The sequence below is a fragment of the Tamandua tetradactyla genome, chromosome 2 (assembly GCF_023851605.1).
Source record: "Tamandua tetradactyla isolate mTamTet1 chromosome 2, mTamTet1.pri, whole genome shotgun sequence".
Taxonomy (NCBI): domain Eukaryota; kingdom Metazoa; phylum Chordata; class Mammalia; order Pilosa; family Myrmecophagidae; genus Tamandua; species Tamandua tetradactyla.
This window is the reverse complement of record NC_135328.1, coordinates 62,632,753-62,654,349: the sequence shown is the minus strand read 5'-3', so window position 1 is coordinate 62,654,349 and position 21,597 is coordinate 62,632,753. Positions and strand designations below refer to the sequence as shown.

Genomic DNA, 21,597 nt, shown 5'->3' with positions numbered 1-21,597 from the left:
GAAAAGGACCCAGAAGGACCTAGTTATTCAAAAAGCTCCCATCCTTCAGCATCCCTCAGCAGCTACTTAGAAGGGCTGGATCTTAGGCCTCATTCCAGATCGACTGAATAAGATGCTGCATTTTAGCTGGATTCCCAGGCCATTCATAGCAGAATGTGTCCAACAAAACTTGGGAACATCCCACCACCACCCGTCCCACCATCCCTCATGAACCCCAGTGCCGGGCCCCATCAAAACCCAGTTCTCAAAGCTTGAAAACAAAGCTGAAATGAAACAATGTATAGACAGTTCCTGGCTTTTATTAGCTAAGTTACTAAACCTGCTTAGAGACAGAGTCCCTAAATAACTTCTTATCCCATTTTCAGAAATTCTCTCCTTTCTACTCTCAGCTTACCTTTTCCCTCTCACATCATTTCCTTCCCCAGCACCTGGAAGCGTCTGATAGGTCCCTGCTATGCAAAGGATGGTGCAGAGCAAGCAGCATCACTGAGGAATTTGTTGGAAATAGAGAATATGAGGCCCTACCCCAGACCTTCTGTATCTGAATCTGCATTTTAACAAGATCCCCATGTTTTGTACCATGCATATTAAAGTTAGAAAAATACTCGTCTTAGGTCACTGTGACTTTTTACTGTTTACAATATGAAATAGAACTGGGTTTCAATAATTCACACCACTAAAAGTAATTCATACAACCATCCAGCAAATTACATACTAAACACTAAAACTTCTTAATTGTGTGAGTAATCACAAATCATAATATTAAAAAGAATAATGCTAACACAATTTAATAAGCGTTTGATGCTTTGGTATTTACAACATCCTTCCATGCACACAAAATCTCACCTGATTCTAGAATATGGGTTAGTTATCATTAAGAGTGTTTGAATGAGTGAGTGAATGAATGAATGAATGAATGAATGAATGAATGACTTGGGGCCTATTTGGTGAAGAGAAACTGAATTATGAGAGGGCTTTGGGGGGTCTATTGGTGAAGAATTCTGTTCAGCTAGAAAAAAGAGATCCAAAAGAATAGAGGCCTAAACAAGATAAGGTTTTATTTTCCTCCTATACGATAAACTGTCTGCAGGCAGACCAGGCTGGTGTGGGGACTCTGTGTACTCCCTGGGAGCTATAATTTCTCTCTTCTACTCAGCCATCTCTAACACATAACTTCAGTACTAAGTTCACCTGAAAAGGAGTGCTTGTTAGCTGCATTAGCCCCCTTTAAAGAGCTTTTTCAAAACCCCTCCCAATCAATTCCACTGCTCATTAGTCATCCCCATCTGCAGAGGAGGATGGGAAATGTGGTTTTATTCACCAGACACATTGCTACCCCCCGAGTAAGGAAGGTGAGGATAATAGCTATTAAGAAGAAAGCTGGCATTCTCTGCCAAAAGGAGCATGAATGAAAGGGGAGGGGTTGATATAAAAATCATGCTGTGTGCCAACGCTTTCTTGGAAGTGTTTTGTGATTCTCCCCATATAATCCCTCAGCAGCATAGAATACTCTGGACAGGAGGGTGTTGTCCCTGGTGGGCTGCTTCTGAGGCCCCAAAGTTGGGGTAAGGTGAGAAATCAGAACATTTGGCTGATCCAGCTCCGTTTATATGCTCACATAAGCCCGGACTTTACATGTCTAGCACTTGTTCCAGGTCTCTTCGTGCCCTAGTCTCTTATCCCAACTCTATCCTAAGGGTAGATATCATGTCTATCCTATTCATTGTTGAACTTCCTGCACCTTGTGCAGTACCTGGAACATGATAAGTGCTCCACAAATATCTGTTGGATGAAAAAAAAATGCATCTTATAAGGAAGTTGAGACTATTCCGTAGAATTCTTTGTGTTGCAAATAACAAAAATCTACCTAAACCCAGCTTAAGCAAGAAGGGGAACTTATTATAATAATACTGAGACATCTCACAGAGACAAGGGAATCGATTACAGGTTGGCCTCAAGAATGGAGTAAAACCAGAAACTCAAATTTCACCAGGAGTCCCTTCATCTTTCATTCTCTCATTTCGAACAAGCTTCTGCTTTTTCTTTCTACACATTGAAGATTCTATGACTGCCAGGAGCACCTAAGAGCACATGTTATTGGACCAATCACCTGGAAAGAAGTTAAGACAGTTTTTTCTATCTCGTCAAAATTCCCAAGGAAAAAAATCTTTGTACCCACATGGGTCAGGTGCCAGGTCTTGGAACAATCAAGTGACCAGGGAACAAGGTCATATTGTAGAAACATGGTGTGCCAGTTTGAAGCTATTATATTCCCCAGAAAAGCCATGTTTTGATTCTGATCCAATCTTGTGGGGGCTGCTGTTTCTTTTAATCCTGATTCAGTACTGTAGGGTGGAAACTTTTGATTAGATTATCTCCATGGAGATGTGGTGCACCCAATTATTGGTGTAACCTTTTGATTAGGTGGAGATATGACTCCACATTTAGCATACCTAGCCAGAAGGACCCCATGATATTGTAACAACTAAAAACGGTCCTACAAATTTCTAAAACCCCTCCCCAGTGGGTGGCATTATCCTATTGAGACCCATTATTACATAATATCTCATTTAATCCTTATAATCACCTTTATTTTATGCCTTAATGAGGCTCACAGAAGTTAAAAAAAAACCTGCTTAGGTCCATCTCTGGTACAGCGGGGGTTCAGTCTGAGATCTAAAAAGTCCTGTATTCATAATCACACAGCTGTACTTCCCCTTTGCAATTTGTGAAGGGCTGGGGCAGAGAGTTCTGGAAGAGGTAAAGTCCAGCTGTTCATAGAGAAGGGCTTGATCAGATATGCACTAGTCTGAGAATGCTAGGCTGGCTATAGTAACACATAACCTCAGAATTTCAGTGGCTTAACACAGTAATGCTTTATTTCTTGCTCCAGCAAAGTCCAATGCATAACTTATTGGTAGGATATACTTCTTGAGCAGTGAAATCAGAGATTTGGACTTCTTCCATTATGAGGGCCCACCATCTCAGAGATATTTGCTTCTGTCCTCACAGATGCCAGAGAGAGGGTGCAGAATATTACATGGGATATTTTATGGTCATATGTTGAAGTGGCATGCATCTCCTCCACCCGCCTTCCATTGGCTGAACTCAGTCTCATGGTCTATACTTAAATGCAAGGGAATCTGGGAAATGTAGTCTATGTTTGGTGAACACACAGCTTTGGCTCTGCGGAGCAAAAAGACAGGATGATAATTCAAGTTCTTTGCTACTGATTTTGCTGAATAACCGTTTTCATGTTCTGTCCCCATTTAGGGCCTCAATTTCCTCATGTGTTATATGGTTCTGGAAGCTCATGTACTTTTGCATAGTTTTAATATATATTGAATTTTCAGGAATGTTTTTACCATGTGTATTTGTCAGGGCTCCCACAAGAACCAACATGCTCAAGTTAGATTAATTCAGGAAAGATTTACTTACAAAAGGACTAATTGCAAAGGTATGGACAGGTATAGGAGCCAGAAAGAATGTCAGGAAACTGGTCCAGCAGCAGCAAAACCCTCACACTGACTTTACCCAAGGGGTGAGAGGAGGGAAAGGTTTGGGGAACCCAGAAGGAAAAGAAATCACAGAGTAAGCCACTATATTCATTTCCTAGAGCTGCTAGAACAAATTACCACAAATTGGGTGGCTTAAAACGACAGAAGTGTACTCTGTCACATCTGGAGGTCAGAAGTTCAAAATTTAGAGGTCAGTAACAACCACACTTTCTCCCTAGGCTCTAGGGGAGAATATTCTCTTGTCTCTTCCAGCTTCTGGTAGCTCCAAGCATCCCTTGATTTACAGCTGCATGGCGCCAATCTCTGCCTCTGCTTCATATGGCCTTCTCTTCTCCATATCTCCTCTTCTGTCTCTTATAAGGATACTTGTCATTGGATTTAGGAGCCACCCAAATCATCCAAGATGATTTCATCTTAAGATCCTTTTTATTATGCCATCTGCAAAGAATTTTTTTCCAAATAAGGTCACATTGACAGGTTCTGGGGGTTAGGAGGTGGACATATCTTTTGGGGGCCACTGTTCAACCCACTACAGCAACCCTGAGAGCAGCAGTTACCTTAGGCTAAGGACTATAGCCTGGGAGGGAGCTAGAGGAATGAATGCCTCAAACTCACTTTCTTTTCTCAATCCATCTCCTGCCAGTATACCCACCAGTCAAACTTAATGGGAAGCCAGAGGGCATGAGCATCGTTATTGGGTCAGGCTCCCAGGCCAAGAGTAGGAAGAAGAAAATGGAGAGTGAATCTGGAGGGGTAAAGTATAGACACCAGCACATCATGTAAATCTAAGAAAGATGGTATTCTGTTTTATTTGGAATTTTAGCAGAAGGCTTCATCATTGCAGAAAACTGTACCCCAGAAGGCAATCAACTGATCATATTTGAGTCAATTATGTAATACATCTGTATTTGTCTGGATTTGTAGCTGTTGCACATTCACAGGAATTCTGCCTAAGGTGCTGGTATATGACTGCTTCATTATATCTTTTTCTAGTTTGCTAGCTGCCAGAATGCAATATACCAGAAAAGGAACAGCTTTTAAAAAGGGTTCTAAGGCCAAGAAAATGTCCCAATTAAAGTAAGTCTATATAAATGCCCAAATTAAGGCACCAATCAGAGGTTACCTTCACTCAAGGAAGGCCAATGAAGTTCAGGATTTCTCTTTCAACTGGAAAGGCATGTGGCAAACATGGTGACATCTGCTAGTTTTCTCTCCAGACTTCTCCTTTCATGAAGTTCCCCCAGGGGCATTTTCCCTCTTCATCTCTAAAGGTCTCTGGCTGTGTCGGCTCTTGTAGTTCTCATAGCTATCTCACTGTTCTCAAGTTTTTTCCAAAATGTTTCCTCTTTTAAAGGATTCCAGTAAAGTAACCAAGACCCACCTGGGATGTGTGGAGTCACATCTCGCTCTATTCAAGAGTTAATACTCACAATTGGGTGAGGCACATCTCCGTTGAGATAACCTAATCAAGTTTCCAAACTATAGTACTGAATAGGGATTAGAAGAAATGGTTGCTCCCACAGAATTGATTAGGGTTAAAACATGGCTTTTCAAGGATACATAAATCCTTTTAAACCAGTACAATCTCCTAGTGGGATTTCTTCAAACATCTTCATATTGAAATACATATTCTTGTATTATAAATTCCTTTCATTCCCCCCCTTACGTTAATTGCGGGTGTTTTGGTTTGCTAAAGCTGCCAGAAAACAATATACCAGAAATGGGTTGGCTTGTTCAAAGGAGATTTATTAGGTTACACATTTACAGTTCTAAGGCCACAAAAATGTCCAAACTAAGGTATCAACAACAGGATACCTTCACTGAAGAAAGGCTGATGGTGCCCAGGGTTCCTCTGTCATATGGGAAGGCACATAGTGATGTCTGTTGGACCTTCTCTCCTGGGTTGGTTTCAAATGACTCTTTCAGTCCCTGTGGATCCTCTTGGCTTCTTCTGGGGCGTTTTCTTTCTGAGCTCTCTCTCTCTCTCCCCGACCTCTCTTAAAGGATTCCAGTAAAGGATGAAGGCCCACCTTGAATGGGCTGGGTTACATCTCTATGGAAATAATCTAATCAAAGGGCCCCACCCAACAGTGGGCCCATCCCACAAAAATAGATTAGAAGAAATGGCTTTTCTGAGTGCATACCATTTCAGCACAGGGGGGTATTTCATGGTTTTATTTTATGAAACGATGAGTGGTAATTTGGCTATATTATCTATGTATGCTACAGGTGGTCTACAAAATAATTATTATAACAAGGGGGCATTGGGCCAGATAAAGTTGAGAAGAACTGGTGTAGGGAACTCATAGTGCCTGCACATTAAGTGGTTAGTACCTATAGGTACTAATAAATAATAACAAACTATTATTAAGGAGCAGGAGGAAGCGTGGCTACAATGTCTGAGATGGGAACCTGGTTCCTAGTGGGTGGTGGTGCAGAAAGACCCCCACCGTGTAGTATGTCCATGAGGTGCAGGAGTGACCGGGCGTCCTTTCTCAACCTCAGCGAGCACCCAGAGTGACCAAGGCCATGGCGGCAGGCAAGTTGCACTCTGGGAGGTACATTCAGAAAGTGCCCAGTAGAAACTTCCTGCTGGAAAAACTAAAAAAAAAAAGCAGTATTTATAACACTGGGGTTTGTGGATAAATTGTTAAAATGGCAGAAAATTGTGAAAATAATAGTAAAATTGTATATGTAAGGCACGAAACTAGTCGGAGTAGAAGTGCTCACAGAAAGGATGGTTATGTATGGAGTGGAAAGAAGTTATCTTGGTCAGAAAAGAGTGAGAGCCGTTCAGATGCTGAAGCAGTGAATGTTATAGGGAAAACTGAAGTTCCTTTAAGGAGCCAAGAAAAGAAGCACAGCTGTTCATCCATTGAGTTGGACTTAGATCATTCCTGTGGGTATAGATTTTTAGGCCGATCCTTAAACAGAAACTGCGGGATACTGTGGGCCTTTTCCAATTGTTTGTGTTTTTAAGTGTTTTCCAATCAAAAATTGTAGTAGTTGACACTCTTGAGGGCTTCCATCTAAAAGAAAAATTCGTATCAGTGAATTCAAGTTAGATAAGTGTCCTTTGCCACCTCGATCAGATTTAGCCTTTAGGTGGCATTTTATTAAACAACACACTGCCTCTATAAATCCCAAATCAGATGACTGTACAACCACAGACTTGTCTCAGAATGAACTGAGGGATGGTCATCTAAAACAAAGAAGAAGCATGGATGAGGATGTAATCTGTTTCTCCCATTCCAGTGTTCAGCCTGTCATAACTTCTAATAGTGCTTCATGTAGAACTGGCTCTCTGATTGGTTCTGTGATGAACTTGGTTTCAAACAACAGCATTGAAGATAGTGACATGGATTCAGAAGATGAAATTATAACACTTTGCACAAGTTCCAGAAAAAGAAACAAACCAAATGGGAAATGGGTGAAGAAATCCTGCATTTGGAAACCCTCCTAAGTACCACACTCTGATTATGTTCACTGTTTCGCACCTCCTTCAGATCAATAACAATCCATGCTACTGGGGTGTTATGGATAAATATACAGATGAAGCTCGACTTGAAGGAAAACCAGAGGGTACCTTTTAACTTTGAGACTCAGCGCAGGAAGACTATTCATTTTCTGTTAGTTTTAGATACTATAGCCATTCTCTTCATGCCAGAATTGAGCAATGGAATCACAACTTTAGCTCTGATGCACATGATCCTTGTGTCTTCCATTCTCCTGACTTTACTGGGCTCCTAGAACACTATAAGGACCCAAACTCCTGTATGTTCTTCGAACCACTTTTATCCACTCCTTTAATTCTGATTTTCCCTTTTCCCTACAGCATGTATGCGGAACAGTTATTTGTAACTGTACAACCTATGATGGCATTGATGCTCTTCCAATTCCTTCTTCTATGAAATTATATCTGAAGGAATATCACTATAAATCAAAAGTTAGAGAACTCAAGATTGATGCGCCAGAACGACAATGCTGAGAAAAGGATAGGAACATATGAAAGAGTATATACATATTTTCATTTCACATTTTATTTTTCTTACTATGCCACTTTGAATTTTCCTACAAGGGCAGTTATTAATTTTACTGCCCTAAATCTTACTTCCTGACTAGTTTATTTTTCTTATGATACATTGATTGTATAAGGTTACACACTAAGGTTTAAAGTATAATTTTGATCAGGTTTTTGGTTTTTATTTCTATCATGTGAATTGTATGTTTAATTTTTCATTTCTCAGTTGTAATTCATATATGAGAACAAGCATATTTGAAATTTTCATAAGCATGGCAAATACAATCAAATATTCTGTATTTCATACTTTTCTTTCTAAAGTAATTCTATGTCCACCCTACACGTAATGTTTTGTTAATTTATGCCATCAATATTCTTATACATAAAATATAGTTTTCCCATCCCCTTTCATTGAACTGTTTTAAAATCTTCAGTAAAGCTGAGTGTGTTGTAATTCATAATTCAGACTAATGTAGCTGGCTTTCATAATTGACTAAGAGGGTGTTAAAAGTAACAAAATGATTTAAAATAGAGCTTGATGCATTTTCATTAAAAAAAGAATTGTTATTAAGTTTGTCATCACCCTTCCTCACCCCTGCTCAGTCTGGCTGTGAGTCACTGGTGCACTGGGAAGCAGAGAACACAGCCTGGAGCAGAGGGTACAGTCTGACACAGACTGAAGCAAGCTTGTATCCCCCCAAACCCCACCTCCTCCACTGGAACAGGAACTATCAGTAGGGAGGGGCTCTTTCTCTTGAGCCCTGGAAGCCCTAACGTAGATTAGATCACCAGCGTCCTGGCCCTTCCTCCCAAATCCAGGAAAGCCTGACCAGTCCTGACTACAAAGCTGCAAACCAGAGACTCCCAGGCAGAACTACATCAGCCTGGCAGCCACATGCCCCGGGGGAAGCCTGGGAACCCAGCTGTTTTCATTCCCAGTGGACAGGAAGAGGAGGGCAGGCAGCGGTGGGGAAGGGACCCCAGAAGTCTGATTCAGGCCAGGAAGCAACAGGAAAACAGCATCAAAGAGGAGAGTTAGGATAATATGTTGCTTCTCTGCCTGAAACCTTTCACAGGGTACCTTCCCTAAGCGATGAAGTCTGAACTCTTCGGCTTGGCATTCAAGACCCTGAAATATCTCTCTCCTCATCTCAGGCCATTCCTGCCATGAAGAGGACCTCCCACAGATTTACTTATAGATTTCTCCAAAGACCTGGTTAATTCAGTTCTATGTGCCCTTCTCAGGCTCATCTATTTGGACTCTTCTTAAAGAGATCACTTTCTTCATCAAGCCTTCAGTTCAGATAGAATTATTTACTCTTGCCTCTAGGCTAAAATCTGTGTGTCTAAGGTAGACTAGGACAGCCGCTTATTAATTTAGTACAGTAGTCTCAAGCTTTACTGTGCATCAAAGTCACCCTGAAAGGTTTGTTAAAACACCATTACCAGCCCATACCAAACTCTGAAATCTGTTCTACAACTAATTGTTGTGTCATGCTTTGAAATTTATCGCTTTTTTGTATGTATGTTATTTTTTCACAAAAAAGAGAAAATAAGTCAATTGTGATGATAAAAAAAATTTATTCTTTCTAGTCACCTATGTTCTGGAGCAGCTAGAAGGAAAAATCTGAGAGGATGGTAGGTAGCTGATGACACACTGTAATCTTATAACTACTTGTTGAAGAGTGCCTTGAAAACTATTGCTTTTTTCTTTCTTTGCTTTGTATGTATATTATATTTTACAACAAAACAGCTTAAAAAAACACACAAAACATTACTGTGGTACACCAGCTGTTCAGTGATAGAATTCTCACCTGCCATGAGAGGCCTGTGTTGGATTCCCAGCCTATGCCAGTTTGAAACTGTTGTGTATCCCAGGAAAGCCATGTTCTTTAATCCTCATTCAATATTGCTGGGTGGGATCTTTTTTGATAATTTCCATGGAGATGGGACCCACCCAACTGTGGGTGGGACCTTTTGATTAGATAGTTTCCATGGAGATATGTCTCCACCCATTCAAGGTGGGGTTGCTTATGGGAGTTCTTTTAGGGGGAGCAATCTTGGAAAAAGCTTCAGTGCTGATAGCCCACACAGCCAGAGATCTCTGGATATTTAAAAGGAAAATGCTCCTAGGGAAACCTTATGAAATGAGGAGAGAAAACTAGCAGGTGTTGCCACATGACTTCTCAGCTCACAGAGGTGTTCCAGACCCATCAGCATTCCTTGAGTGAAGGTAACCTCTTGGTGCCTGTATTTGGACATTTTCAGGGCCTTAGAACTATAAACTTTTAAATTACCTTTTAAAAGCCATTCAATTTCTGGTATATTACAGTCCAGCAGCTTTAACAGTCTAAAACAGTTTTGGTACTGGAAAAGTGGGATGCTGCGATTTGCAAATGCCAAACATGTTGGAACAGTTTTGCTTTTTTTTTTTGGATGGGCAGGTACCAGGAATTGAACCTGGGTCTCCAGCATGGCAGGTGAGAACTCTGCCTGCTAAGCCAGTGTGGCCCACCCTACCCCCCACTTTTTTTTTTTGAAAAGCTTTTTAAAAAGATAAGGGGACAACTATAGAAGACTTGTGAGGAACCTGTTAGAGAAGGCCTACAGGACCTTGAAGAAACAGTTGGTAGAAATGTGGACTCTAAAGATACCTCTGATGAGACTTTAGACAAAAATGAGGGATGTGTCACTGTAAACTGGAAGGAAGGCATCAACTAAATGTAGAAAAGGAAGCCTGGCTTCTCCTTGCAGTTTATAGTGAACTGCAACAAGAAAGAGATAAGCTGAGAACTGAACTCTTAGGTACAAAGAAACCAGAAATTGATGGTCTGGAAAGTTCTGGGTTTCCAGAAAGTGAGACCCCAGAGAATAGTGCCCCACATGAAGATTTAACCAAACGTGGAAGCAGTCAGCCCTTACAGGGCAAGCAAGCATTTCAGATGGAGTTATCCAGAAAAGATTTGTGAAAAGTTCTCTTGTCTGATGGGCATGATCCCAGGATACTGCATAGGAAACCAACAAGAGTGTTGTGGGATCTGTATAAATGGAAGTGCTGCCAGTCTGTATGAAAAGGGACAAAAAAGGAACAAATTGAGGGAACAATAACTTCAAAGGCAGAATGATGAAATCTAAGGTCTGAAGCCAAGAAACCTCAGGTCAGGAGAATGGATCCACCCATGCACTTGGAGAGGGTGAGTTTGCCCCAAAAGCAAAGGGCAGGAGTTTCAGTGCCTCAGGCCTCAAAAAGCGAGAAGCACTCCTTGGGTATTGGGGAGAGCCTGGCTGCCACTACTTGACGGGGTTGAATGTGTCTCCTTGAGATGGCAGAGAGCCTGGTTCATCCCCAATGCTTGGAGAGTGTGGAGCTGAGAACAAGGTGGTCTCCCCAGTGTCCCCCAAGGCTGCATTCAGAGAGAGGCAGGCCTCTATGTAGGCCCTTGGAAAGGGTGGGACTGCCACTTTCTAAAGCCCTGAGAATAAATGAGTCTCAGACTTTGAAATCTAGTGGAGTTTGCCTTGCAGGTTTTCAAAATGCTTGGGTCCAGCGACTCCTGTGTTCCTTCCAATTTCTCCTTGTGGAAATGGAAACATGTATCCTATGACTGTTCCTCCTTTGTATGTTGGCTGCAAATAATTTGTCCTGAGTTTTATAGGTCCATAGCCAGAGGATAATTTTGCCTTAAGACAGAACATACCTGTAGCTGATTTGATGAGATTTTGTACTGTTTCTGACTTTGCATTGTATTCATATTGTTACTGAAATGTTAAGGCTTTGTGATATTGTAATGGAATGAATGTATTTTGCATTGGAAAGAACATGTCTTTTGGGGGTCCAAAGGGTGGAATGGCTTTTGAAACTTTCGTGTACCCCAGAAAAGCCATGTCCTTTAATCCTCATTTAATATTGCTGAGTGGGACCTTTTTGATTGATTCCATGGAGATGGAACCCACCCAGCTGAGGGTGGTAACTTATGATTAGGTGGTTTGATTAGGTTTCCATGGAGATGTGTCTCCACCCATTCAAGGCAGGGTTGTTTATTGGAGCCCTTTAAGAAGGAACTATTTTGGGAAAAGCATGCTGATAGAGCCTACACAGCTAGAGATCTCTGGAGATGAAGAAGGAAAACACCCCCGGGGAAGCCTTATGAAACGAGGAGAGAAAGCTAGCAGACATCGCCATGTGCCTTCCCAGGTGACAGAGATGTTCCTGGCCCATCACCCTTTGTTGAAGGTAATCTCTCATTGGTGCCTAAATTCGGACATTTTCACAGTCTTAGAACTGTAAAATTGCAACCTAAAAAATTCCCTTTTAAAAGCTGTTCCGTTTGTTATATTGCACTCTAACTGCTTAACAAACTAAAACACAGCTCACTTATCAAACAAACAAACAAGCAAAAACATTATTGTGATTCATTCCAAGAGTTGTTTGTGTGTTTCTTTTTTGTTTTGTCTTTAAATTTTATTGTGGTAACATACATACAACATAACATTTTCTATTTTAACCACTTTTAAATATACAAATCAGTGATGTTACATTCACAGTTTTATGCTACCATCACTACCTTTCATTACCAAAATTTTTCTATCACCCAATGGGAAAGTCTGCACTCATTAGGCATTAACTTCCCCATTCCCCATCCCCACTCCTCTGGTAAACTTTATACTTCCTTCTGTCACTATGAATCTGCAATTTTTCATTTTCTCATATGAGTGAAATCTGTCCCTTTGTGTCTGGCTTATTTCACTCAATATAATGTCTTCAAGGTTCACCCATATTGTGGCATGTAGCAGAATTTCATTCCTTTAAAAATAAAAGAAATGTTTTTTATTTGTACTTTTAGTCACCATCATTGTCCACTCTAGGCATTCCTAAAGTATGCTGTCTCAATCTTTGTCCTCTATCTTTCCTTCTGGTCTCATATGTGCCTCCAGCCCTTCTCCCTCAATCGTACTCACATTCTACTTCATTCAATGTATATATATTATTGTTATACAACCAAATAGTATTGTGCTATCCATTTCTGAATTTTTGCAATCAATCCTGTTGCACAATCTGTATTCCTTCAGCACCAAATGCCCAATCTTTGCCCTATTTCTTTCTCCCAATAACCTGTGTTCTCTCAAAGTTCACTCATTAATGTTAGTTCATATTAGTGAGACCATACATTATTTATCCTTTTGTTTCTGACTAATTTCACTCAGCATGATGTTCTCAAGGTTCAACCAGGTTGCTACATGCTTCACGATTTTATTCTGTCCTAACCAGCTGCGTAATATTCCATCTTATGTATATACAACTTGTTTAGACACTCATCCGTTGATGGTCATTTGGGCTGTTACCATCTCTTGGTGATCGTAAATAGTCTTGCTATAAACATCAATATGCAATGTCTGTTTGTGTCCTTGCTTCAGTTCCTCTGAATATATACCTAGTAAGAAGATTCCTGAATCATATGGCAATTCTATACTTAGCTTCCTGAGGAACCACCAAACTGTCTTCCAGAGTGGTTGTACCATTTTACATTCCTACCAATAGTGGATAAGTGTTTCTCTTTCTCCACATCCTCTCCAGCACTTGTCATTTTCTGTGTTTTTGATATGGCCATTCTAGTGGGTGTCAGATGATATCTCATTGTGATTTTTATTTTCACTTACCTAATAGCCAATGAAATTGAGCATCTTTTCATATACCTTTAGCCATTTGTATTTCCTCTTCTGAGAAGTATCTGTTCATATCTTTTGCCCATTTTTTAAATGGGTTGTTTATCTTTTTATTGTTGAATTAAAGAATCTCTTTATATTTGCTAGATATGAAACCCTTATCTGATATATGACTTCCAAATATTGTCTTCAATTATGTAGGCTGCCTTTTTACTTTCCTGACAAAGTTTTTTGATGCACAAAAGTGTTTAATTTTGAGGAGTTCTCATTTATTTTTTTCTTTCTTCAATGCTTGTGCTTTGGGTGTAAGATATAGGAAACCACCTCCTATTATAAGACTTAGAAAATATTTCCCTACATTTCTACTAAAAGTTCTATGGTCTTAGCTATAGTATTTAGGTCTTTGACCTAAAATTTGACCTATTTTGGGTTAATTTTTGTATAGGGTGTGAGAGATATGGATCCTCTTTCATTATTTTGAATATGAATATCCAGTCCTCCAAGCACCATTATTGAAGAGCATATATTGTCCCAGATGCGTTGGCTTGACTGCCTTATCAAAGATCAGTTGTCCATAGATGAGAGGGCCTGTTTCTGAACACTCAATTTTATTCCATCGGTCAGTATATCTATCTTTATGCCAGTACCATGCTTTTTTGACCACTGTATTCTTTGTAATATTCTTTAAAGTGAAGTTGTGTGAGACTCCCACTTCATTTTTCTTTCTCAAGATATTTTTAGCCATTTGGGGCACCTTACCCTTGTAAGTAAATTACTTCATTTCTTTTTGTAGCGGAATAATATTCCATTGTGTGTGTGTGTGTGTGTGTGTGTATACAAACACCATTTTGTTTATCTATTCACCTGTTGATGGATACCTAGTTTGCTTCCACCTTTTGGCTATTGTGAATAATGCTGCTATGAACATTGGTGTTCAGATATCTGTTTGAGTCTCTGCTCCCAATTCTTTTGGGTATATTATCTACAAGTGAGATTGCTAGGTCATGGTAATTCTATACAGACTAACTTTCTGAGGGACTGCCAAAGTGTTTTCCACAACAGTTACACCATTTTACATTCCCACCAACAATGTCTGAGAGCCCTATTTCTCTGCAGCCTTACCAACATTTGATATTTTCCACTTGGTTAATAATTTGCAATAATATCCATTCTAATGGGGGTGAAATTATGCCTTTGATTTGTATTTCTCTAATGGCTAATGATGTTGAGCATCCTTTCATAATCTTATTGTGTATCTTCTTTAGAGAAATGTTTATTCAAGTCCTTTGCCCAGTTTTAAATTAGGTTGTTTGCCTTTTATTGTTGAGTTATAAAATTGTTTATGTGTTCTATATATTAAACCCTCATCAGATATTTGGGTATTTCTGATTATTTTCTCCCGTTCTATGGTCTTTTTGCTTTTTTTAGTTAGAGCATTTGAACATTTACAAAAACACATGCAGAAAGTACAAAGTTCCCGTATACCTCCCCCACACACATAGTTTTCCTTATTAACATTTTGCATTAAGATGGTACCTTTCTTACGATTGGTGAACCAGTATTGTTATAATTAAATTATCAATTATAGGGTATCATTCACAACAGGGTTCATTCATTGTCTTGTACTGTTCTATGTTTCTTTGTTGGTTTTTTTTTTTTGGTGACATATGAACAATCTAAAAATTCTAATTTTAACCACTTTCAAGTATACAGTTCAGTGTTGTTAATTACATTCTGTTCTAGCTTGCTAGAATGCAAAACACCAGAGACGGATTGGCTTCCAGTAAAAGGGGATTTATTTAGTTGACGTGTATTTCTTCAGAGGAAAGGCAGCTAACTTTCAACTGAGGTTCTTTCTTATGTGGGAAGGCACAGGGTGATCTCTGCTGGCTTTCTCTCCAGGCCTCTGAGTTCCAACAACTTTCCCTGGGGTGATTCCTTTCTTTATCTCCAAAGGCCTGGGCTAAGCTGCAAGTGCTGAGATGAGGTATGCTGAGCTGCTTGGGCTGTGCTACATTGAGCTCTCTCATTTAAGCACCAGCCAATTAGATCAAACATCATTCATTGCAGCAGGCATGCCTCTTAGCCGACTGCAGATGTAATCAACAACAGATGAGGCTCACATTCCATTGGCTCATGTCCACAACAATAGAACTAGGCACCTTCACCTAGCCAAGTTGACACCAGAGTCTAACTACCACACATTCACAATATTGTGCTGCTATTATCACTAGCCATTACCAAAAATTTTCCACCACCCCTCAGAAATCAATTAAGCATTAAATCCCTATTCCCACCACCACCCCAGCCCTTGGTAACCTATATTCTAGTTTCTGACTCTATCAATTTGCAAATTTTAATTATTTCATATCTGTGAGTTCATACAATATTTGCCCTTTTGTGCCGGGCTAATTTAATGATGCATAATGTCCTTTGATGCACAAGCTTTTAATTTTGATGAAACCCAATCTATCTACTTTTTTCTTTTGTTGTTTGTGCCTTTGATGTCAATTCTAAGAATCCATTGCCTAATACAGGACACTTAAGATATCCCTGTATGTTCATTTCTAGATGTTTTATAGTTTTAATTCTTATATTTAGGATATTGGCCCATTTAGAGATACTTTTACTTCTATATGTTGAGAAATAGGGATCCACTTTCATTCTTGTATATGTAGATATCCAGTTTTTCCATACCATTGCTGAAAAGATGACTATTTCCCCATTGAGAGGATTTGGCACCCCTGTCAAAAATCAGTTGGCATAAATGTGTGGGTTTATTTCTGAACTCTCAATTCTTTTTTGTTGATCTATATATCTTTACTTGTGCCAATACTATGGTTTTTATTATTACAATTTTGTAATAAGTTTTGAAATATAGAAGTGTGAATCTCCAGAGTCTTTGATTTGGTATGCATGGAGTGGGGCAAAAAATTAACATTTCCAACAAATTCTCCAAGTGTTGTTGATACTGCTGGTTTAAGAACAACATTTTTAGAACCACTGGTTTAGTGTAAATTGTCATTCCTGGATGTGGCCTGTGCTTATGTATTTATTCACTAAAAAAATGGCTACTGAGAGGCTGCTACATGCCAGATATAAGTCAAATGTTGGAATATTCAATGATAAACAAAGTAGTCTTGGGGAGACAGATATTAAGCCAATGAACTTGCACCATTAAGTATTTTTAGGGAAATATAATTAAAATAAAAATTCTCCCTCAACTCAGAAAATTTCTTCACAGAGGTAGAAGAGAAAGAAAAACAATTTTATTATTTAATAATCATTAAAAAAAGAGTGTGATACATCAAAGGCAATCCATTAAAGAGATTACAAAGACAGAAAGTTCACCTTTTTCATGGTATCTTTATGATCTGATATAGTTTTGCTACTTGCAGCCAAGGGGCACCTGGAGTTTTTTCCTCCAATAAACTGGGAGATAAGGCCAGCAGCTATCTTCCTTGGTAATTCCATTATGAAGAAATGACTCCTTCCCTCAGGAAAGGAAAATTTCCTGGGTTGTGAAAACATGGGTGGTTTATTTTACCTTTAAAGAAATGATTATTTCAAAGGGGACAGAGAAAGAACTTACATATTTCCTAAAGTAAATGCTGAAAGAAAAAAGAGTTGGGTAGGAAAACTCTTTCCTTTTTAGCAACAGGGAAAACTCATTTTTCTTGTTTTGATTTGTGTTTACCCTCACAAGACATAATAACAATTATGGTAACTGCTTCTGAAGAAAAAGGAAAAGAATAGCATGAGAGAAAATAATAACAAAGACCTATTTCAGATGGGGTGATAAGTTAAGGCCTTTTACTCACATGTACTTTACTTGTGTGCAAGTTTCTCAGAGCAAGCCATGCTCTCTTGTGTCAGTCTTGGAAGGCTTAGTGGGTGGGGGAGGAAGAAGAGAAAGTTTTTCTCTTATCCCTGAGCAAAAGAAAGCATGGAACTTGGTGTTTGGTAAGGAGACTGCCACTGTCATCATTCAGTATGTGACATCATAAAAGCACTTTAAGTGGCACATTTCTTCTGAATATGTCTCTTAGGCTCCTAGGAGAAGGAGAGTGTATTTAGAATCACAATAAAGAAAAAGAAAAATACCCATGGCTTCTAATTTAAAATAAGAATGAACAAAGAAAGCAATATACAGACCCGTCCTGACCCTTTAAAGAATTTCCACTTGAGGATGAAAGCTCGTATGGCTTTGTATCCCTGTAAGAATAAAATTAAGTTTAACTTTCACACAGGATGGTGCAGGATGAGAGAAATGGAACTCACTAAAATGCAAAATGCAAAATGGCTCAGACTGGTCTTGCTGGCAGGAAAAGGGGAGGGCCTCTGATGCCAGCCTAGAATTGGCACCAAATTGTTGTATAGGTAAAAACAAGTTTAAATAAGTAACGGCCAGGGTCACTGAAGTATACAGCACAATCAAAAGTGAGAACCTTCAGTGAGAAATTTGAATTAGTTAGACTATCCTGAGGCTGTAACCTTTGGAGTATCCAATTAGTGGAGAAACAGGGGAGGGACCTGCATGCTAAGCCTACGGTATAAAACCTGTGGCATTCTATTGCTCGGTGTGCCGGCCATCATTTTCTTTTTCTTTTTTTTTTTTTTTAATAAAAGGCTGCGTCTTGCTTTATTTTTTAAATCATGTTTTACCCCAATTATAAATTAGGGTAATTACAGTGAAATTTTCATGATATTCAACAGTACTAGTAATGGGCTTTACAGAAACCAATTTCTTTACAAAGTCTTGACAAACTGTTACCTGACTATCCCAGGAAGGAGAATTTTCCCTCAAAGATATTTTCAGGGGGAACATTTGTTTTTGTTTTTTTTCTAATGGGGGAAACTGTAAAACATAAAAGAAATGCAAATATATAGTAAAAACTGCTTCTTCAGAGTCCTGCTTGTATCAAAGTTCTCTTTAGGAAAATGGAAAACTTATTCAGTACAATTGAACCAACATACAATTTGTTATTTTATGGTAACAGGTTTTTCAAACTGAGCTTTTAAAAAGTACATTTCTACAAAAGTAAGATTAAATAGGTAGTTATAAAATGTATTTATCCTGAAATGGGTAAGAATATAAAACGTTGCTGCCCATGTCAAGAATACATTACACATTTTACACATTATTAAAGGTCATTTTCTTTCCATTAATAACGTAGATAAAACCAACCAAATTATTTATTGCTTATATCAAGTGCATGTTAAAATCCAGATAGCCTCCCAAAACAGATCCTTGTGATAAAGGATTTCTGAATGTGGTCAGGTAAAATATGTTTTTAACATGTGTGAATACAGTTGCAAAATGTATCAGTTTTAACAAACATTAATGTCTTTATTTTATGAAGCCATTTACAGTTTGGGTTTCAGAGGAACCTGCAGTGAAGAGTCCTGAGATGTTGGGCCCACGCCTGGCAGTAACGCTTATCGGGGTGATGGCTATTCTACTGCACCGTTTCGGGGCAGGAGGACTTGGCTGCTAAGTGAGAAACCCTTGGGATTAATGTGCACTGTCAGCCCCTACTGCAGAAGCTTGCTGTGCAAAATTAATTATTTATAGGGCATGTTGCTGAAAAAAGAGTGTCCAGGCAAGAAAAGCGCCAACCAAAACAACCGACACAAACCCCATCTTAGTGAGAATAGGTTGCCAATATAACCACCTTTTTCTTTTTCGTTCAGTCTCATTTAGCCTCTGTTTCATCTGCTGCACCTTCTGAGCTGTGTTAGCTTTCCCGTCCTCTCGAATACGTTTCCGTAGAACACTCTCACTGTTCTCCTCCACAGTATCTTGTCCTTTAGAGGACAATCCTGTACATCTGTCACCTGCCAGTTTTTCTTCTTCTAAGACTATTCTGTTCCTGTTGCATTTTTCAGTCATTATTTTGGTTGGTGAAAGATCAAAAGCAGGAGATAAATCTTCCTTAGAAAGTTCTTTCCACCGTTTCTGTATATTTGAATCTCCCTTTATAAACTTTGCTCCTTCTAGTATAGCCATATATGAGAATCTGAGTTGATCTGGTGTCTGAATAAGTCCCAATCGATATTTCCTCACATTCAGTAAAATCTGTTTAATGTTAATATCATCTCCTTTCTCCATTAAAACAAGACAGGTGTCCACCAGAGAGAAGGTGCCAGACCGCCCGATTCCTGCACTGCAGTGGATCACTGCAGGCCCATGCTCAGGGTTCAGGGAGCCAGACTCTCTCACTTTAAATAAGAAATTCAGAAATGAAGCTGGTGATTCAGGGACTCCAAAATCTGGCCAGGTAGTATAATGAAAGTGCGATATTGTTCTGGTTTCACCACTATTAATATCTTCTAATTGTAGTAAATATACTGTATAATATGATTTCACATCTTCTGACAAGAGCTTCACACGGAATCCTGTTTCTTTAAACAGCATCTCTCGGTCATCTTTTGTTGGCCAGTACTGTGCACATTTAACTGATTCTTTCTCCACAACTCGATTCAGCATGACAACTGCTTTGGTCTTTTGTTGCCAAACCATAAGCCAAAAATGACAACACGTATTAGGGAGTGGACCCTGCGTCAGGACGTAGCTTCTCTGCGCCTCTTCGATGCTGACCAGGCTGGCATTGACATAGTCACTGTCCTCGTTCTGCAGCTTGACACGGCTGTGGTCATATGGGCTTACATCTCTGTATCTGTTTCGATTTCTGTTTTCTGGAAACTTGGCCACTCTATGAGGATAGTCATGGGACTCATTTCGAATTTCCAAGTACAGCTGCTGCCAGCGACTCTGGGCGTCCAGTTCCTCGAACTCCAGCTCGACCGTGACGGACATGGCGGCGGGTGCAAGGACAGCTTTGGCGGGCGGAGCGGCTCATGCCCCGCGCGGGCCGGGAACGCTGGGCACCGCTGAGCGCCCGCCTGTTTCATTTTACATAGAAGGAAGATAAGGACCAGAGGGCCTGTCACTTTGTCCAGAGTTCCGTGGCTAGCTTAGAGGTATAGACCCGGGTGTGCATTTGGTACAAATTCCAATCCAAGGTGCTCTCTCTCACCGTTCCACTGCTGCCTACAGCCTTCAGAAAATCTCTACGGTTGGCAGGATTTCTTTGGTCAGAAGAGGACAGGATTTGAGCAGAAAGCGGGAGAGCCCCGAGTCCTGGAAGTAGAGGTCAGGTGGGGCTGTGGGGCTCTTCAGATTCAAACACCGGACGATGACGTACAGCACGGCAGCCACCGCGGCCAGCTTCACCCCGTCAAACACGGCCGGCAGCTCGGGGGTCTCCAGCATGGCGTTCATCTTGATCCTGGGTGCTTACTCCTCTCTACAGTGATGGCAATTATCCTTGCAGGGTGTACAGCTGGGCTGGTCCAGGAGCGCTCTTATTCAAATTAACCTAAAAGCTGCGCGGGTGTGCGATGAGGGTGCAGTGGGCCCCCAGTCCGGCTCCTGCGGCTCCGCGGCGGCCGGCGGCACTCATGGAAATCCATCATTTTCTTTTGATTGAGTGCCTGTTCATGCAAGATCATGAATAAATTCTTTTCTTCTCCAAAATTGGATGAACATTTGTTCTCTTTCAGGTACAGATTTCTTTCTAACAATCCTTGAGACTCCCATACACTTTTTTTCTAGTCTTACCCATGCTCTTAGCCACCCAAGCCCAGGCCTGTTATGACAAAGGAACTTGAATTCAGAAAGGACTTTCCAAAGTATTTGGAAGTGGAAGCAGTCTCTCTCCATCCAAAAGATGGCAGACTGAACAATCTAGGACATGAAATTCTCTGGAGATTGAAATGAAATAGTTCTCAATTGCAAAGGACCTAAATAGACAATTCTTAAAATAGAGCAAGAGATCAACAAATGTGGAGATGAATGTATAACTCCAATAGTAACTAAAGAAATGCAAATAAAGCAAGATTATATGTAGCTGTATGTATGTAGATATATATATTTTTAAGCCATAATTTTTTATGTGAGTTTTTTTGTTTTCATATGGTCTTTAATGGGGCAATAATTAGTATGACAGTTCTAGGAATCATTTACCAATAGTATCATGCTCTCTCTTCCCCTCCAAAGAAAAGGAGGATGGAAATCTATACTGTTTGATATCAATTTATTTCCAATTCTGATAATCTATCCTAAGATTCTCTTAAAAAAAAAAAAACAATGGCAAATAGAATACTAATCACAAAGATGTTCATCCTTGGTTGTACATAATAATGAAAACCTGGAAGTAGCCTAAAAGTCCAGCAGCTAGAGAATGGATGTTAGGTAGATATTTATAGAATACTATTTATCCATGCCCAATTGTGCAGTCTGAAGAATTCTCCCCTGGGGAAGAATTGTTGGCAGCAAGGTTGTCTGGGGTGCAGGCTGGTTGCTGGCAGGTCCTTCAAGAGAGCACCCCA

The 21,597-nt window shown here is 39.8% G+C and overlaps 2 pseudogenes; one reads left to right on the top strand and one right to left on the bottom strand.

The window, feature by feature from the left end:
* The first annotated feature begins 6,173 nt into the window (after positions 1 to 6,173).
* On the top strand, positions 6,174 to 7,506 carry LOC143660558 (suppressor of cytokine signaling 4-like; annotated as a pseudogene).
* Positions 7,507 to 17,837: 10,331 nt separating this feature from the next.
* On the bottom strand, positions 17,838 to 20,672 carry LOC143660550 (tyrosine-protein phosphatase non-receptor type 2 pseudogene; annotated as a pseudogene).
* Between the last annotated feature and the right edge of the window lie 925 nt (positions 20,673 to 21,597).